Genomic DNA, 14,065 nt, shown 5'->3' on the forward strand with positions numbered 1-14,065 from the left:
CACCATATTTGGCTCTCGAGTTTGGGTTACTCACTAGTCACTACCGGGAGACTCGTCACCCCAACGTATGCCGATAACACGACCACGGTGTCCCATACCACCATGTCCGGCTCATGAGTTTTAGCGAATTAAGGTACCAAGGCTAACGGAGTTTTCGCTGGTAAGTTTGGTACCTTAGGTTCAAGCAATATCCTCCATACATGGTGAACAAAGATTGGGTCAATCGGGTTACTTGATAAGCTTGATTGGTATGAGCGTACATTGAATTAATCGACATGGAATGCATATGCACTCCTCGTGGCCTAGCCACTGTCGATAATCAGCATACAACTGGATTCCTCAAACGTATCCGTTGTGGCTAAAACAGTTCGGCCACCGTTCATAAACCATTACTGATTGCCTGGACTACATCGTAGCCCCAATCACACTTCAAATACAATAAGCATTCATATGTGCTAGTCAAAACAGTATGTAGGAACAAATTCAAATATAAATCTCATATAAGCATTTAAACGAACACCTGGAGTACATGTTAATATGCATAGATATTCATCTATAAAACACGTAGTAGTAAGATAGGTTATATGAAGCTATAGATAAGGGAATTGAGAATCATATCTCAACACCCTAATTAAAGACATTTCAACAAACATTTTCTCATTCAGGCATTTTAACAAACACTTACACTACACATATTACATAGTTGAAATAAATTAGTTAAAACACATATCGTATCAAATACTTTCACATAGGAATCGCCACACATACAACCATTATGTAGCCTCAAACATAAATCATGGCAAACACAAATCATAATTCCATACTCATTCAAACATTTCAACAAACACTTGGAATGCATTAAAATCAACATAGTTTACATATATGTGTAATATACGGGAAATATCGTATCTAAGCATATGAGATAGCTGTCACGCCCCAAAACTTGGGTACAAAGTGTGTACCCTCAGACCCGAGTTTCAATTCGTAACTCGTACACAAAGTGTACTAATTTAATTCTTTAATCGGTTTAATTAGAGATGATAATTATATTCAATATAAGGTCCACCATAATTTCAATCACACATATATAATACTTAGCACCAATCAACTAAACATATATAAATCTTAACGACCCTTAAAATAAAATGAACCTTAAAATCATTCACTTATTATACCATTATACTATAATGATATTTATTCCATGCTAACATTATTTCAAAGAAATAAATCTAAATAATTGCTTAAAGTCTCAAAATAAATACTAATATGCATTATCAAACTATGCTAACAAAATAAAACATATAATCAAAAATTGTCTAATGTTGCCACTTCATCGTCAGATAAGTATGCCTATGTTTCAGGTGGGTCGTGTTCAGGTACAGTAGATCCTTCTGGTTCTTACGTCACATTATCTGCTAATAGCTCCTCTATACAGTTTTTTCATCAATAAAAATGTAAGCTGGTCAGGCTTAGTGATATAACTTAGCATGGTTCATAATCATAGCAATTAAAATAATACATAAATACATGTACAATGATATGAATGTAAAATGATGTATGAATGCATCAGATGAGATGATCGTCCATCTCCTTGAGTTGGAGGTCGTCAATCCGCATCCACCCGTTGGGTAGGCTTCCACCTTTCGATAGGTTTGGGCATAGCCCGCATCTGGTAACGCTCTACTAGGATCAACATTTCTTCCAGAGAGGTCCCCTAGGATCGACTATGCATTATGCAATGCAATGAATGAGGGATGATATGTAAATGCATATTTTTCATATTTGGCATAGTTGTCTTGATTAAAATATTCACATATAAATTTATCATACAATTATCATATCAAAATATTCAAACGAGTAAATCAACCAAACAATTACAATGATTTATTTTAATTTTAATGAATTATGAGACAAGTTGGGTTACTCACCTGAGTTTGGTAGCATTGACTCTGCAATGTAATTAGGTTGATTTGAATTCCGGGGTCCTATCAATTATATCAACGATATTATTATTCATTTATTTGTATTACATGGTGGGGTCCATCTTTGATTAACATTCTAAGTGGTCAAATCTAAAATAATCAAATAATTAAAATTTTATGTTTATGTAAATTTAATTATCAAGATTTAGATTTTCTTTTTAAGATCCTGAAAGTGAATGTCAAATAATTAATCGGGGTGGCCCACCGGATGATTGGATCATCCAGATTCTTAAGGTATTATCATGTTTTGCCTCTACACATTAAATGGATGGTGTGGATCTAACCACATATACACCGATGGCTCATCTCGACCTTCTACGCCAAGTGATACCAACACTTGCTCAAAAATCTAAGATTCCTTTATTAAACACTTTTAGATCTGACTAATATGGCCTATCTGATTGTTAGATTGATCTAAAAATTATGGCCCTTATATATTTTGGCCTTAGGGATCATATGATCCGTACAGATCTATCTTAGCACAATCAGATTCCATCCATTTAATTTATTCCTAAAATACTAATTAGACCGAAATCATAAAAATATCACTTTATTAAAATTGACTCTACACACCTATACAATGATAGTGTGGATGATCCACGCCATCCATTGTATAAATCAAGAAAAAATTAACAACATAATAAAAAGTTAAAAAGATCTAACGATTAGAACTTACCTAATCGAGCCTTCTTAGAATTTCCTCTTCCTTTTACTTTAGGGCTTCCTATCTCCTTTTTTCAAATGCAGAAACCTTCCGTATCCCTTTTTTAAAAGAATTCTCATAAAATAGGATGAGCACATCCTCCCTTATCTTGAATTTGAATTTTTTTTATGATATTTAATAAAAAAATTATTATTACTACTTCAAGAATCGATCCCTAAACCTCTCTCTCAATTAAGAATTTCGCTACCAACTCAACTATTGACATGTCTTTTTTTAATTTAAAAATAAAATCTTTAAATATTTAATTTAGTTTTTTTATAATGTACCAAAATTTAGGGTTGTTACAATAGCAATCAAGTCAGTCATAAATCATTACTAACATTAAAAGCCTTGAAAATCATAACTTAAACGTTTATAGTCCGTACATTTCGCCGGTAAACAAGTATCGAACTCAGTTTGTATACCGAGTTTTTGTCTACGGCGCAACGGTAACCTCCAGTATGAAATAGGTTAGCTATTTCATCACTTACACTATTTAAAACCCTAAAACAGATTAGGGTTAGGCTTTTCTTACCTAAGAATGGCGTCGGAATCACTGGAATAGCGATTCAGAAATCGTGGTTAAGCACGTGGAGCGTCAGGGAAAGATCCCAGCAACTAACTCCCACTCTCACTCATTTCTCCTCACTTTCTCCTTCTCTTTTCTCTCTCTTTTCTTCCTAGGGTTTGAAAATTCGTATGTGGTGAGAGAGAAGTGGGTTTAGGCCTTTATATAGGCCCAGGTCTGATGGAAATGGCCCCAAGGCCAAGGTATATTAGGTTATATCCAAAGGGCATTTGTTTCAGTCCAACGGAGCACTTCTAGAGGCACATTTTCTGCATGCGGTCGAATTTAAGCTCCCTGACATTGGATCTAGATCCAGTTAAGTTTTCAGTCCGATTGGATTTACAGGTCTATCTTGGCGGACCAGTTTCAGTTCGACGATCACCGGTACTCGATCAGGACCACAAGTACACTGACATGTGTTAAAAATTTTCCATGATCTGAGGGTATAATTGGGTCAAATTTTGACAGTCTGAGCTTTATATTTGGACCTGCAAGTGAACGACTCAGTTTACTTAAATTTAGGTTTTTTTCTAAAAGATATTCGCGTTTCTCATACACTTCGCTCCGAGCTCAAGTTGCGCTTTTTTAGATAGTATTAGGACTTGATTTCTGGGATGGTTTTCAAGTCCAATGAGCCGGACATATTCGTATAGTTTCATAGTTATCGGACTTTCGACATGCGGTTTAGGTCCGATACGGAGTTTCGATGTACTCCCGAGAGCACCCGGGTTTAGAGATTGATCCTAGATTTTTAGATAATGTTGAGTTAGTAATTCTACTAGTTTTGGGTCTTGCAGTTCATATAGAAAGTGGTTCAAGCTAAATCCATCGATTGTTTAGTTCAGTACTTAACCAAACTCCGCCCTAATTATGACAGAATAAGGTCCTAGGGCAATTATATGCCCCCTTTTTGGCACTTTTAGTTAGTATATTATTTTAATTATTTTTTTAATAGTTCATCATCAAATTTACTTCGTCTCCACCAAATTTCATGAGATTTCGTATTGTAGAAAAATTCTAAAAATTTTAGAAGCAGCAGCTGTCCAACGAATGATTTTCGGACAGTTGTCACAACGACCTAATTTTAACTATATTAATATTTTATTATATTTTTAAATTATTTTTATATAAAACTAGACTCATTTATCTTTAATATGGCTTTTGAATCACCTAAATTGAAGTTATAACGAGGGAGATATGACTTTTTGAAATTGGACGACACATGCAGAAAAAATGCAAAGGCCGGCGATGGCATCCCCCCCCCCCCCCCCGGGTGCTGAAAAAGTGCGGGACCCACCTCGTGTCCCCCCAATTTGCGTCATTTGGCCCTCCGAGTCCGTTTAATGTGGTTTCGCTGATCCGATATTTGAAACGGGTGTATTTTGTAAATCAGAATGAGTTATTCAACGTGCAATATATGATTTTGGGTAGGGGACGCTACTCTATTCAAATCACCTATTTATTTTGTCATATTCCATATGGTCGAAAAACCCAATTTATTTATATATTCACCCTTTATAGTAAATTTTAATTTCATTATTGTTCTTCATTATTTAATCTTTAAGATTTGTGTGTAATATGAAAGTACTCGAAAAAATTTAAAGAATAAGGTGGTGAAATGTGAGATTTTGAAGGAAATGGGTTGAAAGGGGTTAGAGGCTTTAGGATTGTCTTCTGAGAAGTTAATTTAGGTGTTATGATCGACTCATTACCCAAGGACATCTAACTCCGGGTTGGGAAAAATTCTGGGTGTCTTTTGTCAATTTACATTCCGTAATGTAATTGTTTACTTTTTATGTCAAGTAAATTACATTCCTTAGTACAATCATTTACTTCATGAGCTTGTTGTTTACATTTTGTAGTGTAATTTGTAGTGGTTATCAAGTAGCTGATAATCTCTAGCTGTAATTTGAGTTCACGCTCGTGCGCTAGATTTTGTTCTTTAATCGGAAAGGAATTCTTTAGCTGCTCTACGCGAATGACTGTAAGGATTTCTTTCTCTTTTTTTTTTTTGTATTGAAAAGTCCTTTCGTATGGAAGGCAAAGGAGTAACTCATCTTCAGAGGACGAACTCCACCCTCTGACTATCGCCTAATTCAATTTACACATTGAGTGAGTGGTTGAATAGTCGGTCGATCTCAGTCATACTCTGTGTCTGCCTATCTTGGCGCTTGGGGTCATTGTTGTTCGGTTTGAATTGGAGTTGTAAATCTAATCCTAGCATGCCCGCATACATTGTGTGAGAAAACAACGTTGAACACTTACAAGCACGTATTAACGGTTAAATCCAATGAGATTTGATTAATTAGCTTATGATCTTTTTTATTGACCTTATTATGGTAAATTGATCAAACAAAGGTGGGCCCCACTAGGTGAATTAATAGGATCAGTTAGTAATTATGATTATATGATTTTTAGAGAATTCTAATTTTAACCAATCTAACTGCTATACGGAATCATTTTCACCAAATCAATGTGAGTGATCTTAACATATCTCATCTCCATTAAAGTTAAAGTAGTTTGGTTGATTGATATGTCTATATGCTTACTCTGATGTTGTTGTTGTGTTCATTTACTTGATTTGATTGAATGATGATCAAATTCATGATTTGATTTAATGTGTTGATGTAATTCATTATCTGACTTACTATATAGATTCAACTTATAATCGGATTTGTTACGTGGATGTAACTTATGAATTGATTTCTATACTAATGTTATCAGATAATATGAAATTTATATTCATTCTAATATGAGAATTAGAATAATCTATGCAATCCATGGTTTACAATTGCATGGTTATAATTGTGTACACATCTCTTGCATGCACAATTCGTACCTAAATTTCTAGAGGACCTTTCTAGATGGCATACTTGGTAGAATCATTACAGGATGCCCATTATACTAGTGAAAACCTATTCCAAGAGTATATGCGAGTCTTGCCCATGCCTACCCAAATGGTAGAAGCCTACAAAGGGGCAGATAGGGGTTGATGAGTTTCCAACTCAAGAAAGTGAATAGTTTCCCACTTGATGCATTTATGCATTTACACATTTACATAACATTCGCATTGTGCATTTATATTATTATATGCTCTATTTTAATTTGATGAGATGAACTATGTCAGGAATTCTCACTAGGCATAACCAGCTTATCCTATATTGATGAAAAACCATACATATTTAATCAAGGTTGAACCATTGACTCAGGAACAAGAAGACATGGTTGAGCTAGAGGATCTAAGGGACATGCGGCCTTATCTATTAGAGGAAGAAGTAGCTACTTTGGACATATCATAACCATTCTTCCCAATTTTCATTTGATATTTAAGGATTTTATTTAATTATTTAAAAAGCTTTGGATGTGATTTCATTAATTGTTGGGTTGATTATTTGACATTTACTTTGAATAAGATCTTAAATGGGTGGATCCTCAATGGAATTATTATTAATCAACTGGAATGGATGTTAGTTTCGAATGTACGGATGATAAGTATGTTTGAATGTAACTTAGAAAGGATCAGAATTGTGACTCTATATAAATGTATAATATGAATAATGAACACTCGGTGTATGAGTCAAATATGAATAATGTACACTCGGTTTATGAGTCATGATGCGGGTCTTGGGTCCAACATATCGTTCGATACCCAAAATTTGGACCGTGAGAGTTCTTAATCCAATCCTACTTTCGACTTTAAGGGACTTCTCTCTTTAAAATTTCTCTCTTTTTTCCTCTCAGATTTAGCAACCTTTCGTACTCTTTTATCATATGAAAATCTCTCTTTTATCTCATATGACTCTCTTTCTGACTTATGGGATATTCTCAAGCTCTAATCAGCCCTGGCGAGACCTTTGAAGTGTTAGATGTTATAAGGGTAGTTTGTGTTGATAAGAGCACTTTGAAATTGAATTCCATCAATGATTACTTGTACATTTTCTTGGGCATCTTATCGGTACAGATGTTAGCCGGTGGGTTTTAGTATACCAGGGTAACTGACAGGAATTGAATTCCCTTCGGTGCCTCTTTACCAATCTGAGCCATTAGCTAGCTTTGAAAGGTCCTGGTGATCCTCTTCGTTCAATCCATTCAGATTTGCAATGCTTTCTCAGATCGATTGGAGGCTCATTGAAAAGTTTGACTAAATTCTCATGAAGTAGTCTTTCTCATCGTGGGTGGGGTGTCTTTGCTTGCACATTAAGAAGTATAAATCCTGGCTTCAATGGGCTTAGATTAGCCCTAGCGTAGCAATGTGTAGATAGAAGAGACCACTATCTTCTTCTCAAAAATAGTCACTGAATCAACAAGTAAAGGGATATCTCTACAAAATGATAAATAAAAATGAAGCCCTAGATTCTTAATTTGACTTGAAATAGAATACTTTTTCAAAATAATAAAAATATTAAAAATAGTAAAATTTCTTCTAATCTTTTTAAATCTCATAAATAACTCTTGGAATTATTAAAAGTACTTCATACCATAAACACACCCTAAAATGATTGAATTTTGTAAAGTCATTATGAAGCCAACTAACCTTGGATAGTTGGCCATGCACAAAACTCATGAAAAGCATTCCATTAGCACATTGTACCCTCAATCAACGACTTTCCGGCTTGAATTTTTGCTATTCTGACCTTCAATCGACTTACCCTTTACCCATCCAATGTTATGTTCATCATGATTATTATAACCATTATTAGATGTGGCTCGTTACTTGAGGTCATTTCCACAGTGTAACATATATCTCTCCATTGTCAGGCACATCTTGATGAATGTGACTATTTAATAATGGACAATTTTTCACTTATTAAAAGTGATAAAATCTTCTATTTATATAATTTTTTCACTCAAATTTTTAAAGAATGTATTTTTTAGTAGTTTTGGTAATTGATTTTCCATAACCAAACTACAAAACATCATACATTACACCAGCTATTCTACGTGGGAGAGTACTATCTTAGAATGACCCATCCACGCATCATCCCAATAAGAATCAAATCCATCATCCATCTTACTCCATGGATAATAATTTCCTAAGTATTCAATTGTTAACCATTAATTAGTTTGATGAAAGATGCACAAAATAGTGACCCCACACACAAATATACGGTTGGCATTTAATCCCCTTGCTCCTTTTGGCGTGGCTCAACTAAATTGCCAACCTGCCTGAATTTTTTTGCCCAAGACCTATGATCGAGATAGAACCCAATGGACGGAATGGATTTTAGATATACAACGAGTGGGCCCATAGATCATGGGTATTTTATGGGCTGCTTAAAAATACTGCTGCATAGGATTCGAGTAGGAAAAAAGCGTTTGCACGCCGGTGCTACACAGATTCCACTTCATCGAACTCTCCACACTGTGATTCATCAATTATTCAAACAGGTGCACGTCCCATAAAAGTAAAATTTAAAAAAACAAAATAAAAAATAAAAGCATTAGCATAGTCGTCCAAAGAAGAATCCTATTGAAGAAAGGGGTAGCTTTCATATCTGTTGTGGGAGTCTTTTTCAGATTTTAGATTCCTTCACGGGTTTGAAATCCCTTTAAAAACCGTTGCAAAGGGTCCGGAATCTGCTACTTAGAAGCGCGTGTAACATTTGAACTTTTTGGGAACGAATATGATGAATTTCTGAAATCCATTCTGTCTAAAAGTTTTTTTACATTATTTTCACCGTACATAACAAAAATCAGATTTTCCCAAATTACAGGTGGGCCTCAACATGGGAGTAATTTAAAATTGGGACTAGAACTTTTTAATTCAGTCTGTATGGCCCACTTGAGTTTTTGATCAGGCTGATTGTTGGAATTTGTCTTCATCCTAGTTGGATGGACGTGATGGAAATGTTTGGATGGTATATAAATAATACCGTGGTCCCAGAGAATTTTCTGTTGGTTGTCCACATCCCCACTGTTCCCTATCGTGTGGACCACTTGAGTTTCATATTATGTTTAATTTTGATATTAGATACTAAAATGATGTGAATAGATTGATGGACGGATTGGATTTCACAGAAAATTTATGGTGGACCCACAGAGGTCACGTGTTGCATGCTATACCTATAACCGGTGTTGCAGAGGGTCTTTTTCGGTTTGAGTGGTCACTATGAGGTCTGTTCGAAGTCTTCAGGCCACTGCTTTTTCTTTGTTTCTTTTCCTTTACGACGATGACTCATGTGATAGTTTATCACCGTTTAAAAAGTGGCGGTGACGCTCCACCCGTACGCATGACATGGTAGAAGGGAGGTCCAAATCTTCAAGATCCCTTAAACAATGGTGATGGAGAATGGCCCAAAAAAGATGACAGTAACGATCTATTTTTTCCCATTAATTTTGGACCACTCGTTGTTTCATTTTTAATCATTCATTTGATAGCAATCAATTGGATGGTTAGAATTTCTTGATTTTTATTTTTTTAAAAGAAATTCTCTATACACGATGCAGCCCAAAATTTGAACGGTCTTGATATCTGCGAGGATGAGTCACTACGATTTTTAAAATGGTGGCAAACCGTCACAAGAGTCTAATATAGCAATTATTATAGTTTTAACGTTAGTTTAAGGATTCCCTCTTCTCTCTCCACCGATGGGGTGGGGCCCACACGCACACCTGTTTCCTTTTTTTCCCACTACGTGGCCTCTTTTGATAAAGACAAAAGTTGATAAAGGAGGGGAGGTACTTCTAGAAGGGACGCCGATTGCATACTGACCCTGCCAGTAGACTGCTCTGTGGGCCCCACCATGATGTATGTAGTTCATCCACGCCGTTCATACATTTTTTGAAGATGATTTTAGGTTATGAAGCCATAAAAATAAAGATTCAGATATAAAGTGGACCACACCGCATTAAACAGTGTTGATTGAACGCCCACCATTAAAAACTTGCTGGGGCCGAAAGTTTTGGATGATGTTGATACCCTTCATCCAGGTCTGTGTGACTTTATTAACAGGTTGGATTGCAAATAAACATTACAGTGGGCTCTAGGAAGCTTTTAATGGTGGACGCTCAATCACCAATGTTTCCACTGGTGTGGCCCACCTGAAATTTGGGTCTGCTTCATTTTTGGGATTATTCTCTAAAATCATCCGAAAAAATGGATGGACGGCGCAGATAACACGTACATCATGGTTGGGCCCACAGAGCACCGACCAATAGATAGGGGCAGCATGCAATCCGCGTCCTTCTAGAAGGAACAAGTTTCCTATACCCAAACGCACCACAACGAGCCCAAATGTGCCAACATGGCACATCTGAGACGTATATACAGGTGGACCCCACTACTTAGATGACCTTGCCTGAAAATCAGGTCAGTCTGCTCATTATGTGGCCCACAGCTACAACTTGAATCTGAACCGTTGGCAAGTTCTTTAAACCATTCCGTTTGTTTTCATTTGTCTTTGGCCCACCCAATGCCCTATCTATCCTGACTATTGCATCAAATCATACAATAGATCGTTTGGCCCACCAGATGGACGGCTTGATTGTGTGACAAACATGCCAGGTTGGCACATGATTCACATGCCGCGAAATATACTGTCTCTAATAAAGAAAAGGATGACCCATCATCACACATTGCATGTATCCGTACATCGCTTAAACCGAGTGGGCTGCACATGTTCTATCTAAATCTACATCAATCATGATCAACGGCTTGTAAATGTCCGGTTGGAGATTCTTCTATATTTTCCTTTCTCCTTTTTAAAGAGATTGGGTTTGCTATAATATATTGATCCACACCGTACACCATACAGGGATACAAAGTTGGAGATTGTTGCCTTTGGATCTATGACATCTGTCAATGATCCAAACCGTTTATACGATAGACCACACCTTGAATAGGGGACACCAGAAAATATGAAACCCTAGATTGAAATAGTTGACCCTTTGATCATTTGATATGCATGTGACCCATTCGTGTAGGGAATTTTGGACTCCGATTGACTGGCTACGCCTCCAGTAGTTGTTGCTATGGGCCTCACAATGTGTTTTATCCGTGCCGTTCATTCATTTTTTTCAGACTCTTTAGGGCATGAGCCTAAAAATGAGGCGGATCCAAATTATAGATGGACCACACCACACGAAAATGGGGTGATTGAAACCATTAAAAAATTCCTAGAGTCCACTGTAATGTTTATTTTCCATCCAGACAGTTGATTAGTTCACACAGACCTGGATGAAGGGAAAATACAAATATCAGCTTGATTCAAAACTTTTGTACCTTTAAGAAATTTGTAATGATAAGCGGTCAATTACCATAGTTTCTTGTGGTGTGGTTCATCAAAGGTTTGGATATATCTTATTTTTGGGCTAATAGCCCAAAATGAGTTGACGAAATAAGTAAACGGTATAGATAAAACACATCATCATTGTGGAGCAAGAGCATTGACCAGGGCAACAGAGGGTAGCCACCCAATCAGGGACGTATAATTTATAGACTACGCAACAAATATTCAAACGATTAGGTGTAGGTGGATTTTTAAATATTCCTTCCGTGGGAATACGATTCGAGGTTCAAATTTTCAAGAGGCTTATTTTCTCCCAAGGAGTAGATTCGGAAGTAAGGTAAGGAATAACAAACATGAAAATAAGGGCCTCTGTTCGTGAAATTTGTGAAAAATGTCGGCTGATCCGTAGGCGGGGACGAATTATAGTAATTTGTTTCAATCCGAGACATAAACAGAGACAAGGGTAATCTTTCTAAAAAGAGAGTCCCGTAATTTTTTAGGACGCGGATTGATTGCTACCCTACCAGGGACGGTGACTGCGTCCTACCCCCGCACCTCTCCAACTGGGAACGGGCAGGAGCTTTGAGTGGCCACCGTGATGTATGTGATGTATGGGTATTATCCATACCTTCCATCCATTTTTTCCCCATCATTTTATGGTATAAGCCCAAAAATGAGGTAAATCCAAGGTTAAAGTGGACTACACCACAGGAAGCAGCTTGATAATGATTCTCATTATTGAAAATTTTCTAGGGCCCACCATAATGTTTATGTACCATCCAACCGATTTATAAAGTTACATAGACTTGGATGAAGAGAAAAATTAAATATCACCTTCATTCGAAACTTTGGTGGCCCTTGAGAAGTTTTCAGTTGTCCCATGGACTGATGTAGCCAATGCATTGCTTGGCTAAATATAGCAAATGTTTTAGTATTGGGTGGACCCTACGTTTATACTTTTTATTTACTTTTAGAACTATATATTGGACTCCATGTATGGATTCTTATTATGGATAGATGAGTATTATATATTTTATTTGATTTACTTATTTTAAATGCATTTATTTCAAAATATGTTATAATGTTTAGCTTAATTCTACGATGGGTAGGATATCAAGTTAAGCATATTAAAATATTATACTTTTGCAGAGTATAATTGACACTCAAAATATCGAGAATTGATTACATGCTTGACCCCAATATTACAAGACGTGACACTTTATTCATTTGAAAAGTGTTTTGACCTTAAAAGAGCCGGTGAAAGAACAAGTTCCTAATAGAGCCTGTGAAAGAACAAGTTCCTAATTTTGTAGATTGGGGTATGTTATTATATCGCAGAAAGGCGCAAGGAACTTAGATGAGGCCCACTGTGATGTTTTTTAGAAATTCAATCTGTCCATCTATTTTTTGAGTCCATTTTAGGTCATGGGCAAAAATCAACTGGATCCAATGCTCAAGTGGGCTGAAAACGTGAGAATTGAACGTCCACGGTTAAAATTTTGTAGGGTCACAAAAGTTTTGAAGCATGCTAATATTTATGTTTTCAGTTAATCCCAGTGGAAATAACATTATGAATGGTATGGATGGCATGTAAACATCACCGTCGACCCAAGGAGGTTTCAACGGTAGAAATTTCCCTACTCCCCTTTTCCTTTAGTATGGCCCACTTGAGTGTTCGATCTGCTCACATTTGGTCTCATAATTTCAATATGATCTCACAAAACGGATGGACGGAGTAGATTCCTCACAAACATCATGGTGGGCCCCACCTCACGTTCCAGTGCAGGAACTTCCTAGAAAGGCTTTCCAAGAAATCCGCGTCCGCTCAGAAGTTAGGTGTGCCCACTCTTATGCGTGTGAGAATCTACCATGTGCCACGCGAAAACTGAAGTGTGTCACGCGACAGGAAAAAGTGAGGAGAACGTCCACCGTTGAAACATTTGTGGAGCCACAAAAGTTTTGGATCACGCTAATATTTCTGTGGTTTCAGTTCATCCCAATAGGAATGATATTATGAACGGTTTGGATGGCATATAAACATCACGGTGGACCCTAGAGAGGTTTCAACGGTAGGCATTTACCATACCCACTTTTTCATGTTTTATACTACGCTTGAGTTTCGAATCTGCCTTTTTTTTTTTTTTTCCCCTCATGCCCTAACATGATCTGTATAAACCGATACACGGAATGGATTTCTCACAAACATCACAGTGGGCCCCACCTGGCTTTTGATCACATGAACTTCCACAGGCAATCCGTACAGTCTCATGGTGGGATCCTTCGGGTCCCCTATAATGTGGGATGACCCAAAAGCTCTCTTGAATTTTAACATCTCAACCATCCAATATAGACTATTGATGTATTCTTCTCCTAACCTCTGAGGAGGCCACAACCGACGATCATAGGCCTCTAATCCAATCCAAAAGAAATCTGGGTACTTACCATCCATCCATGGCCAACAAGATGAATGGTCTAGATCACCAAATCATTGTTCATAATAGTGCATAAGGACACTAATCATGCCTTATTCCTCAATAATGTTGGTTTGTACAGATGGCCCAGGAAAGGTCTAGAGTTCTCAGCT

Source organism: Magnolia sinica, chromosome 3 (genome assembly GCF_029962835.1).
Source record: "Magnolia sinica isolate HGM2019 chromosome 3, MsV1, whole genome shotgun sequence".
In the NCBI taxonomy this organism is placed as follows: domain Eukaryota; kingdom Viridiplantae; phylum Streptophyta; class Magnoliopsida; order Magnoliales; family Magnoliaceae; genus Magnolia; species Magnolia sinica.